A 19,552-nucleotide genomic window follows, 5' to 3' on the forward strand; every position below is an offset into this window, starting at 1 on the left:
GCAAAGGCCATGCTAAGAGGGAAATATATTGTAATACAGGCCTACCTCAGGAAAGAAGAACAATCCCAAATGAACAATCTACTCTCATAATTAATGAAACTAGAAAAGGAAGAACAAATGAGGCCCAAAGTCAGTAGAAGGAGGGACATAATAAAGATTAAAGCAGAAATAAATAAAATTGAGAAGAATAAAACAACAGAAACAATCAATGAAAGCAGGAGCTGGTTCTTTGAGAAAATAAACAAAATAGATAAACCCTAGCCAGATTTATCAAGAAAAAAAGAGAGTCTACATACATAAATAGAATCAGAAATGAGAAAGAAAAACCACTACGGATGCCACAGAAATACAAAGAAATAAGAGAGCATACTATAAAAATTATATGGTAACAAACTGGATAACCTAGAAGAAATGGATAACTTTCTAGAAAAATACAACTTTCCAAGGCTGACCCAGGAAGAAACGGAAAATCTGAATAGACCAATTACCAGCAAAGAAACAGAACTGGCTCTTCCCCAGCGCGCCCTCCTGCTCCCTCGCGTCTCCCCCTTTCCCTCCTCTCCATCCCCTCTCCTCCCCTTACCTCTTCCCTCCCCACCTCCCCCTCTTGGTTTCCCCCCTACCCCCTTGACTCTCCCCTCCCTGCCCTCGCTCTCCTGCTCGCCCTCAGCATGGCCCCCACCATGACGGAGGCGGGTGCCGGTGCCGTTGCTGCCGCTGCCGTCACGGGGGGGGGGGAGTCGGGTTCCCAGAAAGTAGCTTGATGAGTGTCCAAAGTAGCAGTCGAAGTTTGGAGGGGCCGCCATCTTGGTCCCAGCTCTCCACATCTCCAACCCCAGGCTCGGCGGCGGCGGCCAGGTCCCTGCTGAATCATACACCGCCATCTGGGAGGCCCAGGGAAGGTGCAATGGATGAGCTTCATAGTCTGGATCCAAGAAGGCAAGAATTACTGGAAGCTAGATTTACAGGAGTTGAAAGTGGGAGCACTGGGAGCAGTGTTGGAGCTAAAGCCTCAACAAATAATGAAAGCTCTAATCACAGTTTTGGAAGCTTGGGATCTTTAAGTGACAAAGAATCAGAGACTCCAGAAAAGAAACAATCGGAGTCATCAAGAGGAAGAAAAAGAAAAGCAGAAACCCAGAATGAAAGTAGTCAGGGAAAAAGTATTGGGGGACGTGGCCACAAAATTAGCGACTATTTTGAATACCAAGGTGGGAATGGCTCAAGTCCAGTAAGAGGCATACCTCCTGCAATCCGTTCTCCTCAAAATTCGCATTCACATTCCACTCCTTCCTCATCTGTTCGACCAAATAGCCTTTCTCCTACTGCATTAGCTTTTGGGGACAACCCTATTATACAACCAAAGCAGTTATCCTTTAAAATTAAAAAGACTGAAATTAGCAGCATTAGAAAATAATAAAAACCAGGACCTGGAAAAGAAGGAAGGTCGTATAGATGACTTGCTCAGGGCAAACTGTGATCTCAGACGGCAAATAGATGAACAACAGAAGTTACTTGAAAAATACAAAGAACGATTAAATAAGTGCATATCCATGAGTAAGAAACTGCTTATTGAAAAGAGTACACAAGAAAAACTGTCAAGCCGAGAGAAGAGTATGCAAGACAGATTACACCTTGGGCACTTCACAACAGTTAGACATGGTGCTTCATTTACTGAACAATGAACAGATGGTTTTGCATTTCAGAATCTTGTGAAGTTGACTTTGGCAGAATATCATGAACAGGAAGAAATTTTCAAACTAGACTAGGACATCTCAAAAAGGAAGAGGCAGAAATCCAGGCAGAACTTTGGAAAGAGTCAGAAATCTTCACATTCGAGAACTCAGAAGAATAAATAATGAAGATAATTCACAGTTCAAAGATCACCCAACGTTAAATGAAAGATATTTGTTACTTCATCTGCTTGGAAGAGGTGGCTTTAGTGAAGTATATAAGGCTTTTGACCTTTATGAACAAAGATACGCTGCTGTAAAGATATATCAGCTTAATAAAAGCTGGAGGGATGAGAAGAAGGAAAACTACCTCAAACATGCCTGCAGAGAGCATAGAATACACAAAGAACTGGATCACCCCAGAATAGTTAAACTCTATGATTATTTTTCCTTGGATACAGATATGTTTTGTACAGTGTTAGAATACTGTGAAGGCAATGACTTGGATTTCTATCTGAAACAACATAAATTAATGTCAGAGAAAGAAGCTACGTCTATTGTAATGCAAATTGTAAATGCACTAAGATATCTCAATGAAATCAAACCCCCTATTATACATTATGATCTTAAGCCAGGAAACATCCTTCTGGTAGATGGAACAGCATGTGGAGAAATCAAAATGACTGATTTTGGTCTATCCAAGATTATGGATGATGATAGCTATGGTGTAGATGGAATGGATCTAACTTCCCAAGGGGCAGGCACTTACTGGTATTTACCTCCTGAATGTTTTGTAGTTGGAAAAGAACCACCAAAGATTTCCAACAAGGTTGATGTGTGGTCAGTTGGAGTAATCTTCTTTCAGTGTCTTTATGGTAGAAAGCCATTTGGTCACAATCAATCTCAACAAGACATTCTTCAAGAAAATACAATATTAAAAGCCATAGAGGTCCAGTTCCCAGTAAAACCAGTTGTAAGCAGTGAAGCAAAGGCCTTTGTAAGACGGTGTTTGGCATACCCAAAAGAAGATCGATTTGATATGCACCAACTGGCAAATGACCCATACCTTCTCCCGCACATGAGAAGATCAAATTCTTCAGGAAATTTACATGTGACTGGGCTTACAGCATCCCCTGCACCCCCTTCCTCAAGCATAATTACTTACTAACTTTCCTCCAGAGTTGGCATGATATCTTTAAATTGCTTCCAGATGCACACTTGAGTTTGAGAGCATTTGAGTGGTTGTTTTCTCTTTTTACACAGAGCATGGTTAAGAACCATTTGTGAACTGAAGTTCTTGGTAGCATCATTTGTATGAGTGGATCGTGGACAGTGGATGTGTGTGCTCTCCTGCCTGTGACCTTGAGCGGTGAAGGACGACTGCCTTCAGAAACAGAAATGTGGTGTTAAGAGAGAAGATGGTCATTTGTTTGGGGGACACTGTAAATAACATTTATGATACTTAAATACATTTGGTTGTTACTAGAGAGTTCTAATATGAAGGGTAGTTTTTCATTATTTAAAAATAGATGGGAAAAAATATGAGACATTTCTAACACAAGAAATATAGTGCCTGGATACATTCTTCAGCATTCAGCAGTTACTCTGCTGGAACCAAAGTAAAGCTGAATGACAGTGACAGTTGTGTTTATAGTAATGGAATGTGAGAGAATCTTTGGACAAAGTTAGACTTTGTCATTTGCCTCTTTGGGCTTTTACCAAGTTGTACCTCGAAATCACATGTCTGTTTTTTTCACTGGTTATGTTAAAGGGAGAGCTATTGTTCCTAGATACTTTACACTTTTGACACAATAGGCTGCTTGGTTTGAAATTAGTTGAATTCACTAAATTTTAATATCTCAAGTGTTTTGAACAGGTTAGAATTTTAACAGGTTAGAATTTTAACAGATTACTTTTGTTACCAGGCCTTGTTCATTAAAACAAGTGACAGTATGTAACCAAATGCAGACCAGTTCTATGCAGGATAATGATAAATTCCCTTCTAGCTCTATTGCAAATTGTTGTACAGATGTCATATTTCAGTTACCAAGTTTCAGCAGCTTATTCTTGTATAAATGTTTAAAAATATGGCTTTTCTCATTGGATATTGTATTTTTTTTTTTAGTCTTCTTGAAGGCACTTTAATTGCTGCTAAATGGTGTTGCTTCTTTGCTAAAAAATTGAATGACCTCCTTAAAGTACAAGTTGACTGTACGTCATAGAGATATTAAAATCATGCATTCATTAACAAAAAAAAAAGAAATAGAATTGGTAATCAAAAAACTACCTAAGAACAAAATTCCTGGACTAGATGGTTTCACCACTGAATTTTATCACTTAGTGAAGACCTAATACCCATCCTCCTTAAGTTTTCCAAAAAGTAAAGAGGAAATACTCCCAAACTCATTCTACAAGGCCAACATCACTCTAATACCAAAACCAGGCAAAGACACCACAAAAAAAGAAAATTACAGACCAATATCCCTAATGAACATAGATGCAAAAATACTCAACAAAACATTAGCAAACCGAATTCAAAAATACATCAAAAGGATCAGACACCATGACCAAGTGGGATTCTTCCCAGGGATGCAAGGATGGTACAACATTTGAAAATCCATCAACATCATCCACCACATCAACAAAAAGGACAAAAACCACATGATCATCTCTATAGATGCTGAAAAAGCACTCGATAAAATTCAACATCCATTCATGATAAAAACTCTCAACACAATGGGTATAGAGGGCAAGTACCTCCACATAATAAAGGCCATATATGACAAAGACACAGCAAACATGATACTTAACAGCGAGAAACTGAAAGCTTTTCAAAGTAAAAAATGCACATTTGTCCTTACATACTTTAGTATGCTAGAACAAAGATCTGGTCTCAAAAAAAATCACCTCACTTCCATTCTCTTGGAAGTTGGAAAGCCCCAAAATAACATTCTGAAGAAATTACAGTTTCAGTTTCTAGATTTTCTTTTTAAAGGCCTGACAGCATTCTACTTACTACCACCATTTTTCTTCTGGATTCACATTAACTCGCTACTTTTCTCAACTTCCAGCTACACACCCAAGAGTGCCACCCTTTACACTGAAGACTTAGAAATGATATCAATTTCTTCAAACTAATGCAGAGACAAGATGTTGAGTGAGGGTAGAGATTAATGAAACAAGATTAGCTATGGTAATTATTGAAGCTGGGTACATGTGGGTTTCTTATACTATTCTCTCTTCTCTTGATACATTTGAAATTTTCCATTATTTTCTAATTTTTTTAGTTTGTTTTAAGTTAGATCAGTCTGAGAAACATAACCAAGTCAGGAAAAATGTTAACCAACTATGTACTGAACAAACTGTGACCCAAAGTAAAAGTAGACTGGAAGTAATCTACTATGTTGGAGAATTAAGGGAGAAGGGTATTTAGATTTACAAAACACCTATGATGGGGTTGACACTGTACTAGTCCTCCAAACAACTGTGTGAGATGAATATTATTTCTGTTTTACAGATAAGAACATAAAGTAAGTTGTCTGTGGCAGATTTGATTTCCCAGAGATGACCCCAACAAATGTCCCAACTCACATGCTCTTCTGCAGTGTGACCTTCCACTCTATTCCCTTTGAATCCGGGGAACTCTATGACTTAAATCATAGAATACTAGACCTGTTTCAGACAAAGTCCTTAATCCCTGACAGTTTCTGCTTCCTGACTCTTAGAGCCCTGAACAGCCACATAAATCCACCCTACTCTGCTGGACAGAGAGGCCACAGAGGAGCACCAAAGACAACGACTGGATTGTAAGAGGGAAAATCCATGCTGAAGGTCCAGCCCAGCGGTGCCTTCAGATGGCTCCATCTCCAAGTACTGTCTGACCACAATTGCATGTGAGAACTGACCAGGTGAACTCTGGAAATCCACAGAAAAGTGACAGATAAAAATTACTGTTTTAACAACAACAACAAATGTTGGCGAGGTTGTGGAGAAAGGGGAACCCTCCTACACTGCTGGTGGGAATGTAAATTATTTCAACCATTGTGGAAAGCAGTATGGAGGTTCCTCAAAACGCTCAAAATAGACTTACCATTTGACCCAGGAATTCCACTCCTTGGAATTTACTCTGAGAATGCAGCACTCAAATTTGAAAAAGACAGATGCACCCCTATGTTTATCGCAGCACTATTTACAATAGCCAAGAATTGGAAGCAACCTAAGTGTCCATCAGTAGATGAATGGATAAAGTAAGATGTGGTACATATACACAATGGAATATTACTCAGCCATAAGAAGAAAACAAATCCTACCATTTGCAAAAACATGGATGGAGCTAGAGGGTATTATGCTCAGTGAAATAAGCCAAGCAGAGGAAGAGAAATACCAAATGATTTCACTCATCTGTGGAGTATAAGAACAAAGGAAAAACTGAAGGAACAAAACAGCAGCAGAATCACAGAACCCAAGAATGGACTAACAGGTACCAAAGGGAAAGGGACTGGGGAGGATGGATGGGTAGGGAGGGATTAAGGGGGGGGAGAAAAAAGGGGGTATTATGATTAGCATGCATAATGGGGGGTGGGAGAAAGGGGAGGGCTGTAAAACACAGAGAAAACAAGTAGTGATTCTATAACATTTTGCTATGCTGATGGACAGTGACTGTAAAGGGGTTTGTGGAGGGGACCTGGTATAGGGGAGAGCCTAGTAAACATAATATTCTTCATATAATTGTAGATTAATGATAAAAAAAAGAAAGAAAAGGGGGATTGCTACCTGATAGGATAAAACTAACTGTAAATCAACTATTAATGCATGCTTTAAATATCCTTAATTTTGATCATTTAAAGGGTGTCAGATGATCAGCTATGGAAATATATTTTTCTGATAATATTCCTTTCTCTTAAAAAAAAAAAAAGCAGTTCCTGTGTGGTGATCTCCAATAAGTTCTTCACAATGGTATAAAGGGCATATCAAAGTGTGGGCAAAGGGGTTTGTTTGTGTTTATACAGAGGATCAAAGCCTAATTTGGCTACCTAGAAAAAGAATTAAGATACGATATGAAGAAGAACTTCCAACATCAACATCCTCTGGAAGAGTCATTCCAGAAGACGATCATCAAAAAACTTCAACAAAGATCCTGGCGCTGTTGCAGTTGTAGCTGCATTCATCCCACCGGTTCCAGGACTTGCCATTGGAGTGAAGAAGGAGATATCTAAGCTGGCCTGTGCACACAGTAAAACAACAAATTTGACTGGATCTATACTGTCGGAACTCAACCAAGAATTAGGAGAAGTGAAAGTTGCAGTGCTCCAAAATCTTGCGACTACAGACTATCTACTATTAAAAGAACATATGGGATGTGAACACTTCCCAGGAATGTGTTGTTTTAATTTGCCTGATTTTTCTCAAACTATTAAAATTCAGTTAGACAAATCTATCATATCATTGATAAGTTTTCACAAATGCCTAGGGTGCCTAACTGGTTTTCTTGGTTTCACTGGAGATGGCTGGTAATTGTAGGTCTGCTTTGGTTATGTAGCTGTATTCCTATTATGTTAATGTGTGTATGCAATTTAATTAGTAGTTTAAAACCTATACATGCTTATGTTACTCTACAAGAAGATATGTCAAAGAAATAATCAATCTTCCCATGTTTTCTTCCGTCTGCTACTTCTATAGCTTTTCTTCTTCCTTCTAATTACAACCCTTAAGTAGAATTCGTGCCTCATATCGAAATTACCAAGTATCATAATTCTTCCAAGTGGTAAAGATACCTCCAGACAAATGCTGGGCATAGAAGCCACAGGGCATAAATCTGCAAAGAAGTAAAAAGCTAACCTTTTCAAACAATATTGCTTCTCTCTCACTTACTAACTTTACATTTCCCTGTATGGCCCCGGAAGATGATTGGTTAGCCAGAGACGGGTAAGATTCCTCAAGGGAGGAACAACCTAAGACAGGCACAGTCACAGGGGGGCCATCAGGTGAGAAACTGGGGATCAACAAAGGTGAGGCTTAGAACCTCACCCCCCCTGTTTTGAGAGAAATCTTCTGCATCTGTGGATGTTTTGTTGCCCTTGTCTAGCTTGGATTAATACTTAGTCTACAGGCACACACCTGATCATCTACATTTGTCCTCTTACAGCACTAAACTATATTTTCTACCTTCATCTTGCATCTACCTACCACTTCAGCATTTTATTAAAAATAATAATAATAATAAGGGAGAAATGTGGGATTCACATATAAATCAAGTATAAAAATCAAACGAATATTCATATTTGACCTGATTGTTTATAGTTCATAATGCCACGATCAAAACCTAAAGTTTCTGTGATGACTGCCCTTGCACAGTTCACCATGTAAGAACTTATTCACTATGTAAGAATTAGTTCACCATGTAAGAACTTTTTCGTTATGCTTCAAAAGATTGGGAGACTGTTGAGAATTAGGCTTGGGGTTGATTAATGATTGTGCATTGAGTCTCCTATACAGAATTTTATTGTTGTTAACAACCATTTGATCAATAAATATGAGAGATGCCCTCTAAAAAAAAAAAATTACTGTTTTAAGTGACTAAATCTTGGGTGATCTGTTAGGCAGTAAGAGAAAACCACAACACTGCCCACCACAACACTGCCCAAGGCATAGAAAAGAGCTTTGAACCTTTGTCTTTCTTGAATTCAAAACTCTGTATTATTTTCATATACCACAGTGATTAAAAATAACTATGCCTTTATAGAAGGGAACAGGAACTATAATCTGCTGAAGACTGAATGGAAAAGTTTGTGGGAGGCCCAAAGGAGGCCTTGGGAAATTCAGCAGCCATTCAGCCCCCTCTCTCCCTCCCTTACAGAGTATTAGCCCTGATGAACACACAATCTAAGGTCTCAAACTTCCAATCTTATAAATTTGGAAATCTAATTTAGCAGACCAAGAGACGATCTCTCAGAGGAAGATTCACAGAAAATCAAATTCAGAGGCCATATATATAAAACCCAAAATGCCAATTTACTTAATTTCAATGAAAAAGATTTACCAAGTAGCCCTTTTACTGTTCAGCAAATTTAGCCAGAAAGTATCATGGCACAGAGTAAAGAGTTTTGGAATCAGAGACCAGATCTCCACCTCTAAGAAGTCTCAGGCAAGTCACATTACCTTTCTGAGACTCAATTTCCTCATCTGTAAAATAGAGATGCTTGCTTCATAGCTGTTTTATTGGAAAGATTAAGGTGTCTGCCAAACACCTAACTCAGTGACTGGCATATTAGACAGTAGATGTTTGATAAATATAGCTATTGTAGTTATTGTAGATTCTAATCATTTGCTAAATAAATAAATCAGATTCAAAGCTCTTTCCTAACCCTTGTGCAATGTTCTGGTTTTCTAATACTGCCTAACAAACATTCAAGGTTTAAGTGACTTAAAATAATAATTTATTATCTCTCATGTTTCTGTGGATTTACAGAGAATCAGAACAATAACATAAGTGGATACACAGATTGTTTCATCATGCTAGGATGGCCTAATATACCCATCCCCATTATGAGAATAAACCCAATCCTCAAAATCAGAACCTGGGATTCTTCTCCCCCAGGAGAGTACCAGGAAGAGACACAGCTGATGCTGGCCTCTGACTCTGTTCTTCCACTGCTGACCTGTAATTCCCACACCCTCTCCTAATAGGCACATTCTTTCTCCTGATAGTTTTCTATTACTGCCTAACAAAGCACCCAAAATTTAGTGGCTTAAAACAATAATTTATTATCTCATGTTTCTGTGGATTTACAAAGTTCAGCTGGCCAGCTGTATAATATAATTACTTGGCTATATTTTTTAGTGACAATCACAATTTTAGTCATACCCTACAGTGATACTATAACAAGACTGGATTCTAAGTGTGTATCTCTTTAGTTACTTGTAAAGATGGCCAACTTACTGTTCAATTTTTCCTAATTTTTTTTTCAGAGGTAATCTTAACTTCAATTTGGGGGACTATCCATGAATTAAGTAAGGAAAGAGTCAAACAGGAACGAACATAGTCTCTCTCTGCCTCTACCCTCCTCAAACACCCAGGCTCAGGACTTAGTATCACCCTGACATATTCAAATACAGAGTTTTAAATTGTAAGCGTAAGGTACTAAGGGGTGGGTAGGAAAGGGCAAACCAGGGATAATAATGATTTAAGATCCCACTATGGTGGCACTATGGAATCACTTTGCTTAAATATTAATACATTAAATATTTACACCAAAGCCCCACCACCACCACCACCAAATATTGCCAAGTCACAAAGTCTTATAAAAAAAGACTAAGTTACATCAGTCACAAAGTCTTAACAAAAAAAAAAAAAATCATTAGGTCATTTTTATCATATCATCTGTAAAAGAGAAGAATAAGAAACCTAAGTTACTTACCCAGAATCACCAGAAATAGGAACCAAGGTGTTTCCACCAAACTAAGCTGCTTTTCCACCAGGGTCTGAAAGGGTTATTGTATAAAACTCTGGTAAAGATACTCAGTAGCAGGTACACTTGAATGAACTGCTTTAGATGTTTCACTGCCTGCTTCATTTAAAAGAACCCACAAGCAGAAATATTTTTCACTATTAATAGTCTGAAATCAGAAGTAACTTCCTGAGAATAGCTTTGCCCTGCTGCTTACCCACTTAGAATAGCACAGGAGGATGCAAAGCACTTGGAATATAGGAGAGAAAGGAAAAGGGTAGTTTTTAATAAATTATTTTCTTTTCCTTCTAATATTTCAAATCAGTTACCACAAAAAATAAGGCCTTGGCAAGAAAATGAGGTCTTTTCTACATGTTCACTATCAACATCTAAGTGGTTATTCTTTTTAAATTTTATCCAAAACAGCAGTCTATCTACAGTAGCCTATCTTCTCTTTAGTCTAATAGAGTTAATATCTAAGATCACAATATTAAATTAATCACACCCCCTTGCTCACATTCTCTTTGAATATCACCTGGCAAAACTGTTCAGAAACTCGTAATTAGAAGGGTTAGAAACACAAACTGTTTGAAACATAGCTCCTAGGTTAGTACCTATCACATTGTAAACTTCATGCCAACGCGTATCTCTACATCAGAGACAATGCTTTTTTTCTGGGGACTTTTTCTGTGATCTCCTATAATAACCCCTTTTCAAGCCAGTTTACACTTCCTCCCTTCTCAAAAGCATCAAATGAACCCCAAAACAAAGACAACAGAACTTCCGAGTTCTGTTCCCAGTTCCACCATTACCCATGGTCTTTGCGAAAACCTGCTTTCTCCATTTGTAAAACTAGAGCACGAATGCTGTTCTCATTTACTTGTCTCCCCCAACTCCCCTTCAGGAAAGCAAGAAAGTCTCCACCATTCATGTGGCCAATTACTCATTTAAAAGGAAAATTTTCCAGTTTAAGCACTTTGAAATTAGTTCTCTAAACTCAAGAAATCTTAAGCAATTGTTCCCCCTACTATTAATCAGAAAGAAAAGCAGTTTACAAAAAAAAACACAAAACAAAAAACGTTATGTTACAGTTTTAGTGTTACACAAACATACCTATACAATTTGAATACTGTTCAAAGAGCTGTGACTAAGTTCCAGGCAATAAAACTGACTTAATTTATGGTCTCACTCATTCTTAAATAGTAACATTCACAACCCTCATCATTCTGTTCCTTCATTCCAAGCCATGAATGAACACTAACATTATCAGGAACTCCAAAGAGGAGTATATAATCAACCAACCTCCTTTAGCTCATTGTGTAACAAGGCAGAAAATCAGGTCATGAGACAAAGAGGTACCTGACATAAACTTTATCAAGTGAACAAGAAACCACATTTTTAAAGAAAAAAACAGACTAACAAGAATTATCAGAGAAAAAAAATGAACTTTATACAACACAATACAGCCAGAAAATATTTATAATAGTGGTTTTTGCTTGCTCACACTAAAGGCAGCAAGAAGAGGAACACCCCAGTGGCACAGATATAAAATGGTTAATGATCCAAAAGGTTTTCCTTCAGCTCTGATGTGTACCACCATAGTTTGGAGGAAAAATTTATCTTCTTACCTTCTGTATAGGCTGACAGAATCCTCTTACATAAACTGACAACATTCATTCACTCACAAATATATTCTAAACTATACATTCCAAGCATTGTGCAGAAAAAAAACATATTTGTTGGGGAAAGAAAACTAACCTGAGATTAAAAGTCACTGAAATCATGTACCCAGTGTATGTTCTAAGAAAATCATAATTAGGGAAGTACAGATACATAAAAAAAAAACTACTCTGAAGATCCTAATCTTACTTAGCCTCAAAATAAGAAATAAGCAATGTTTCAGAACAGTCTAAGTGGTTAAGAGCAATGAATCTGAAGTTATATAAAACTGGATTGGAAACAGAGAATAACAAACTAGCTGGGTGATACTGGGCAAGTCACTTCATCAATGAAATAGTGCCTGGAACATAATCGTTTCCAACAAGTTGTAGATTCTAATAAATTTCTCCGAGCAATTTGAATGTGGAGCGTTTCTCAAACCACATTCCACAAGACATTAATCAGTGGACTGTTAAGAAAAAACACAGATCTGGAAAAGGCTGGATTAAGCAATGTTCTTAAGCATGTTGCTTTTCTGAATGATTTTTCAGAATGATAATGTGCTATCCTGTACTGTAATATGGGAAGGAGAGGGATGGAGACTGGGAAAAGATTTAGTATGCAGCATTTTACCATGATTCTGAACTTCTGGTAAATCTCCTGGCACACAGTTTGAGAAATACCGATTTAGACTACTGAGTTCCAGACTTTCATATACACAAAGCAGTTCAATTTTAAAATTAAAAAATGAAGAACCCACATAGGATTGTCAATTTTTTTATTTTGCCAAGTAAAAACTTTAAAAAAAAAATCAGCTACTATCACCACAATTTCATTTTAAAAGATTCAGTTCAAAACCAGGAAGACAAGAATTAAGAACAGACCTTTAGAGTAGATAAAATAACAGACTTTTAAATAAAATAATTTAGCACTGTCCTCCTTTCTGCCATGTGCCCAGCAAACCCAGAACCTATGATGTAGACCTTTTCATCAAAATACAAATAATATTTCGAATTCTAGTACAGACTTTCCAATCAATAAAAGAACATTGTATAAAAGAACATTATAACTATGGTCTAATTCACTTCAGGGACATTCAAGTCAGGAAAGATCACATATGAACTGGTTGATAAAAACAGCCACTGACCATTACAAACTAAGAAAATGAGTTAACTGAACAGATCTATAGTAATAAAAAAAAAAAAGAAATTTACAAAACTATTCCTGAAAAGGAAATTATCACAAGCCAAATTATTATGCTACGTAAAATACAACAGGCAGAGAAATACAAATACCATATGAGTTCCTTTATTTGTGGAATCTAAAACACAAAACAAAAGAACAGAAACAGGCTCCTATACACTGAGAAGTGACTGGTGATTACCAAAGAGGAGGGGTTAGGATTGGTGAGTGAAACACGAGAAGAGGATGAAGAGAGACAAAATCTCAATCACAATATAAATTAGGCACGAAAATGCAAGTACAGCATAGAGAATATGGTCAATAAAACTGCAATATCTTTCTATGTTGACAGTAACTACACTAGTTGGGGTGAGCATTTAATAATGTAGATAACTGTCAAATCACTGTGTTGTATACTTGAAACCAATATATTTTTTAGATTTTTTTTATTGAGGTATTGTTGATAATACAATCTTACACTGGTTTCAAATATATAACAGAGTGGTTCAACAGTTAACCATATTAGTAAATCCTCAGCCCCTCTGGTGTGATTACTATCTGTCAACACAGAAAGATGTTACAGAATCACTGACTATAGAAACCAACATAATATTGTTTATCTTTATAAGGAACTTTGAACTGCTAACAACTGAATTTTTTAAAAAGATTTTAACACTCTTTCAGAATCTAACTTAAACTTCCATATGTGAAACTGTAAGAACTACCTAAAATGTTTTTAAAGGCCCTATTTCTCTACAATTAAGGATTGCTCATTCCTACACTACCTTTCAATCAAAGATTATACAGCTCCACTTCTCAGAACTTACAATAAGTGCACCTAAGTATTATTTTACAGTGGGATGTAGTAAGGTGAACTGAGAAAGTCAAATGACTCCCTCCACTCCAGTCACATTAGGAATTAGTATTAGAACAAAGATTGAGAACTTCAATTCATCCTCTCAACCAAGACTTTAAGAAACTAAAAGTTTAAGCACTCTTGAGCTCATGAGATTTCTAAGAGCTATAAGAGAAACACAGAAAGTAAAACTTGATTAATGCTAAGAAGAGATACAGAAAAACTAAAAGTTAGGTTTGTTGTCTGCTTTTTAATCTTTGTTTTCAAACTGGAATTTCCAGATGTCTCACTTTACATGCAGCATTACTACCTCAGTTAATTCCCAACTGACAAAAAATCTGGATACTTTTCCTTCACAAGTTGCCCTACAGTGTGTAACTTGAGAAGACTGATCCAATTCTTCTGGTCTAAGTAACCACAAGGAGAGAAAGTGATCCCAACAGATACAGCTATAATGGGACAGCAGCCACTAAGTATTGTTCTAAATAATCCCTCCATCAGGGGCTTAGCTGAAATATATAGTCTCAATTATCATTAGAATCCCAAAATTAGAAATCAAAGCTACACCAGAAGAAAACCTCAAGCACTCTGACACAGAAGACAGTGACAGTCCTTTTATCCTTCTATACTAGGGTTCCTCAGCCTCAGCACTCTTGACATTTTGGGCCCAAAAATTCTTTGTTGTGGAGGGCTGTCCTATGCATTATAGAATATTAATCAGCATCCCTGGCCTCTACCCACTAGATGCCAGAAACAACTCTCCCTCTACCCGGATTGTGAGAAGCAAAATATCACAGACATTGCCCAATGTGCTCCTGGGGAGTAAAACTGTCCCAGCTGAGAACTGCTCTACCCTATCTTCATTATTGCTTATTATTAAGTTGTAGAGACATGAAGAAGAAGTTAATATCTACAAGCTTATTATTAGACCCCTTCTAATTTAACTATAGAGAGTAAGAATCAATATACATCTTTCCTATTCTAATATGATAGCTATCTGAAAGGCCTCGGCATGCTCTCCCTGAACATAAATCATAAAGTAAACATAAAAGAAATACAAAGTGTTAGCATCCAGAGTTGGTACTTCCCCAAAAAAATACAAAGAATTTCATCTGCATTGAGTTTGATTTTAAGACTTTTGTTCTTCCTTAGAGTAAAAAAAAAATCTCACAGGTTTCCCCAATATACACATGTCTATTTATCAGCAGAATTTCACAACTAGAACTAGCCTTCCACCCATAAGAAAACATATTTAATTCTACATCCTTGCAGGAAATATATTTACTGACACTAGTTCAAAATGCAGGTACCACTGAAACCTTTTAGGTAAAGCTCTCACCACAGTAAAGCCACTATTTTTATATGTAATTTAACTAGTGAGTATTCAATTTATATCACTCAAGAAATATTTACTAAGCAGCTATCACATAGTACCAGATAAAATGCTAGATATCAAGTAGACTTTTTAATCTGGTAAGTCACCAATAGCAGAATTTAAGATACCTAATAATTAAAACCTCTCAAACCGCGCTCAGATCACTAAATTCCTTTCCCCAATTCAACAACATTACTAACATTACTTACACACTGCTCTGGGATTTTTCTAAGAATAAAGTAAGAAGCAAGGTCAGTGAGCTTAGAGTTTTAAGAGTCACAAGGTCTTTAAGAAATGTACTTTTTAGCTCCTCTTATTATGGGCTGTTTATCAAGTTTTCCTGTAATACACTATTACAAGTATAGTACAATGTACTCATTACAAGTATAGCACAATGATAATCACTTCTACAGCACCTGGTAAAGAACCAAGCCAGATAACATCACTTATTGATAAGGATGATATTTCATTAGATCAAAGGTGATATAATAAAGGAGACATGAGAGGGAGAGAAACCTGCTAGTTCCATCAGGCAGAGCCTCAGAGGTGAGCAACACACTAGCAGTCCTTAATTAGATTGGTCTCTTGTCTGGATTTGGACACTCTGATCTCCATAAAACACTTAAGAACCACTATTTTTATCTATACCAAAAGTAGTTTACACCGCATTTGACTTCTCTCACCTGCTTAATGATAACTTTACTAGATTCAGTCTCACAAGGTAACATTCCCCGACCTTGATTTAAAAGTGGGGGAAGGTATTGTGGAGATGGAATGACACCTTTACATTCCATGACACAGCCTTCTGCAGCACCACCCAGTCATCCCTATAGCAAATAACTATTAGTTGAGGCTTCACACTGTCTTTCAAAGGATAGTCAGGCGAGGTAGAAGCTTCTGCTGTGTTTTGAAAATAATTTTGTTACTTGAGAATTTCTTCTATCAATACAATTCTTCCACACAATGCCATTTTACCAATCATACATAAACTTGAAACCCTAGGATTCACTAAAATTATTTTCACCATAAATAGGAAAATACTTTTAAGAAGAGAACGAAATTCCTAAATCAATATTCATTTCGAGAGTAGAAACTCTTTTGAAGCCTAACAATAACAGTACCACTGAATATATTTTCATTCTAAAATTCCCTTCACGACGTCCCTCATTTCTTAAAATCTTCTTTCCAAATGAATCTTTCGTTCTCTTATCTGTTAGAATCCAAACCAACGACACACAAAGCTAAAATGGATAGATCAAGATTAGCAGTAGGAGTGTTATTTCACCAAATTTAACTAATTTAACTGAAAGTGGCTTAACCTGCATAGCATCAGGCATGCTCCAATCTCTCAGAAGTTATAACCAAAATTATTTCTTTTAACACAGACATTAAAGTTAGCTGGACCCATGAATTTTTCAAAGTAGTGGCACAAGAAATATAATAAACAAAAACCTAAGTGTAGTTTCAGGGCTGAACCTTGGGTAAGGTATTGTTATTGCCTGAACACACTTCCAAATGTATCAAGAAGTGCTGTAACTTAGAGATTGGGGATAGGAGAAGAAATTAAGAGTTGTAAAATCTTGCAACCTATTCCCAGTGAACACAATTATGACTTTAAGCAGTGAATAAACTGACAAGAGATGAGATAACTCTGAAGCAGTCCATCCCACAGACTAGTCCATCCCAGGTAGACTAAAAGAAACCCACCTACTAAATAGCTCATTAAAAGCTGATATAAAACTCAATACTCAGTCTCTAATGTTCACAGAGGACAGTACTCATAGGTGATGGTTCCTGTGATCCATCTAGAACAACAGTAAGTACCCTCTTGAAATGCACATTAAATCAAGACACAAAAAAAAAACAACAAACCAACTTTACTCAAGATAAGCTGGGTTCAGGTCTAACTATCCTCAGAAAGACATCCCAGTTTTCTGTAACATTTGTCCAGCTCAGGAAACAATGCATGCCTAATATATGCTGAGTACTTATAGTGAGGGTACTTCAAGTTTGTATAATAAACTAGGTTTTAAAAACTTTTCAATACTGTCCTATATATATGAAAATCATATAACTGATTTACCAGTGTTTGGGTTGGTTTTTCAGTAGCAGAGACAGATTTGTACTGAACCTGCTATTTACTGACCTGGTCATTTCTACAACCAACATTTTCAAGATGACACTCTAGAGTTAAGGGTAGAGAAAAAGCCATGAAACAAGATGAAACTCACTGGCTCATCTACAAAACAAAGCTATGCCCCTGACCACACTGCACCTTTTCCTAAAAATGCAGAACAATGATTTATTAAATGTTTCTCCCTTCCTCAACTCATTCTTCCTTTTTCTACCTCCACCTATGCAGATATTCCCAACCTGAATTCTACCTACCCTTCAATACTCAATTTAAATCCCATCCCATCTGTCACTTCTTCCCAGACCTCACTTCACCAATGCTACCATATCCCCTTTTGAATTCTAAAGCACCAATATTTACCTTGCATTGTTACTTTTACATGTCTGTCTTGTCTTTCTAAAATTGTGAGGTCCTTAAGGGCAGGAACCACATATTTCTTGGTATCGCTTCCAGAACATTCAGCTAAGAAACTTGTATGCATGCAGGAGGTTATCGGTTATATTTAATTGTGTTTGGCCTCAAATTTACAAATAAGGACACAACAGATAATAAATTACACTAAAAAGATCAGTAACGTCTCCTCTAGGCATCAAACTAAGGTTTAGAAAAACGCCTAAAAAGTATCCCTTTTCAGAAGCATTGTGAAGGGAGGACTTGAAGTGGTAAGAAGAAAAGATACAATAAGTTGTGGAAAAATACAAGTTGTGAAAAACTGTTTTCTCACTCTTAAATGCAAATAGTTTACAGCAACTTAAATAGATCAGGCGAACTAAGGCTACGATGTTCAACAGGGCATCACATTCGACATGTCACTGGCTGAATTTCAGACTGTGGTAAAAGAGGTTTGCAGACTGATGTTCTCTCTCTCTCTCTGCCCCCCATCCCCCGCGCGTGCACGCGCACACACACACACACAGAGCCAAATCAGCAAGCAAAACTAAGAGAGCACGTAAATAAAACTATAACTATGAAGTTGGGGGTAGGGTAAGTAGAGGGAAAAGAAAATGCCGTAAATGCCTGAAAAGGCACAACTTTAACGTGAAAAGGCTAAAATACCCTTTAGGCACTCACTGAACACTGAACTCCATTTGTGTTTCTAAGAAGTAAGACATACAAACTTTTAATAGGCTTTCTCCCTGATTGCATCTGAGGCACTACAATACAGAGGTAAGTTGTTACGTAGTCAAACTGTTTTAAGACTGAACCTGGATGCTTCTACCTAAAAGAAAGACCATAACGAATCCAAAGTAGGATTAACTTTCATCCCGGTGGGTCTCTCTGCAACAGCTATAACCCAACCCCAAACAGCCTCTGGGTCTAATGTGCTGTAGCTGGCCAGCATACTGTAGAAGCACTTCCTTCACAACCATAGCACCACCTCTCTACAAGCTAATAGTCTGACAGAAACTTGTGTAAACCATTTCATGTCAGAGGATGCAATGCCCAGCACTGTATCCTCATCTTTTCATTAAGCGAAGGGGCAGAATGGGGGAGGGGGCGGGTAAGTGAGGAGGTGCTAATGACACTGGCAGCACTACAACCAAAATAACCAAGTTGAAACAGAATGTACTTCTTCCTGAAGCCACTTCCTTTAACAGTGATAAGGTGTGCAGATCGTCTCCACATCATTAGTACACTGCTATTTTCACTTTCACAAGAACCCTGGAAACCAGTGAACAGCAGAATCCCCCTCTCTGCCCCACAGTTACCTGCCAACCCTCTTTCTTTCCGTGCTTCCTTCCTTCCCCAGAGACTACGGAATAGGACGAATCCTCAGCAATCCTCTATTTCGCGAGGCTGAGGAGGGGGGAAGGGAGGATCTGGTGAAGTGGAAAAGGAAGTAGAGGAAGGTGAGACGCATTAGCGCAGAGATCAAGGAGCGGTAAAGAGGTCATCGTGGGAAGAAGACAAGGTGAAGAGTGCAAGAAAATGGAGGGGAGAGTTGTCAGAGGAGAAATTGATAAGGAAAACAAAAAGATGGAGGAGGGCAGGTGAAGAGAGAAAAGGGAGTGCGGAGCAGGTGGAGAATCCGAGCAAGAAGAAACGCTGGGCAGGAGTTACGGAGCCAAGGCCGGCAGGCCCGGGATTTGGGGCCGGCAACCGAGGCAGTAGGAGCGGACATCTGGGAGGCCGATGTAAGGGGAATCTGCGGTATTATACACTTGACACACATTCCCGGACCTCAGGACGAGGCCTCCACACGGATGCCCGAGGGGACACGGAGCT

At 37.8% G+C, this 19,552-nt stretch overlaps 1 protein-coding gene and 1 pseudogene across 4 annotated transcripts in view; one reads left to right on the top strand and one right to left on the bottom strand.

Moving 5' to 3' along the window:
- RNF115 (ring finger protein 115) overlaps window positions 1-19,552 on the bottom strand; it is a 108,845-nt gene that overhangs the window by 88,980 nt on the left and 313 nt on the right. The gene's annotated exons all lie outside the window — the stretch shown is intronic.
- Window positions 678-19,551, top strand: LOC108400378 (serine/threonine-protein kinase tousled-like 1 pseudogene; annotated as a pseudogene).

The sequence above is a fragment of the Manis javanica genome, chromosome 4 (assembly GCF_040802235.1).
Source record: "Manis javanica isolate MJ-LG chromosome 4, MJ_LKY, whole genome shotgun sequence".
Classification (NCBI taxonomy): domain Eukaryota; kingdom Metazoa; phylum Chordata; class Mammalia; order Pholidota; family Manidae; genus Manis; species Manis javanica.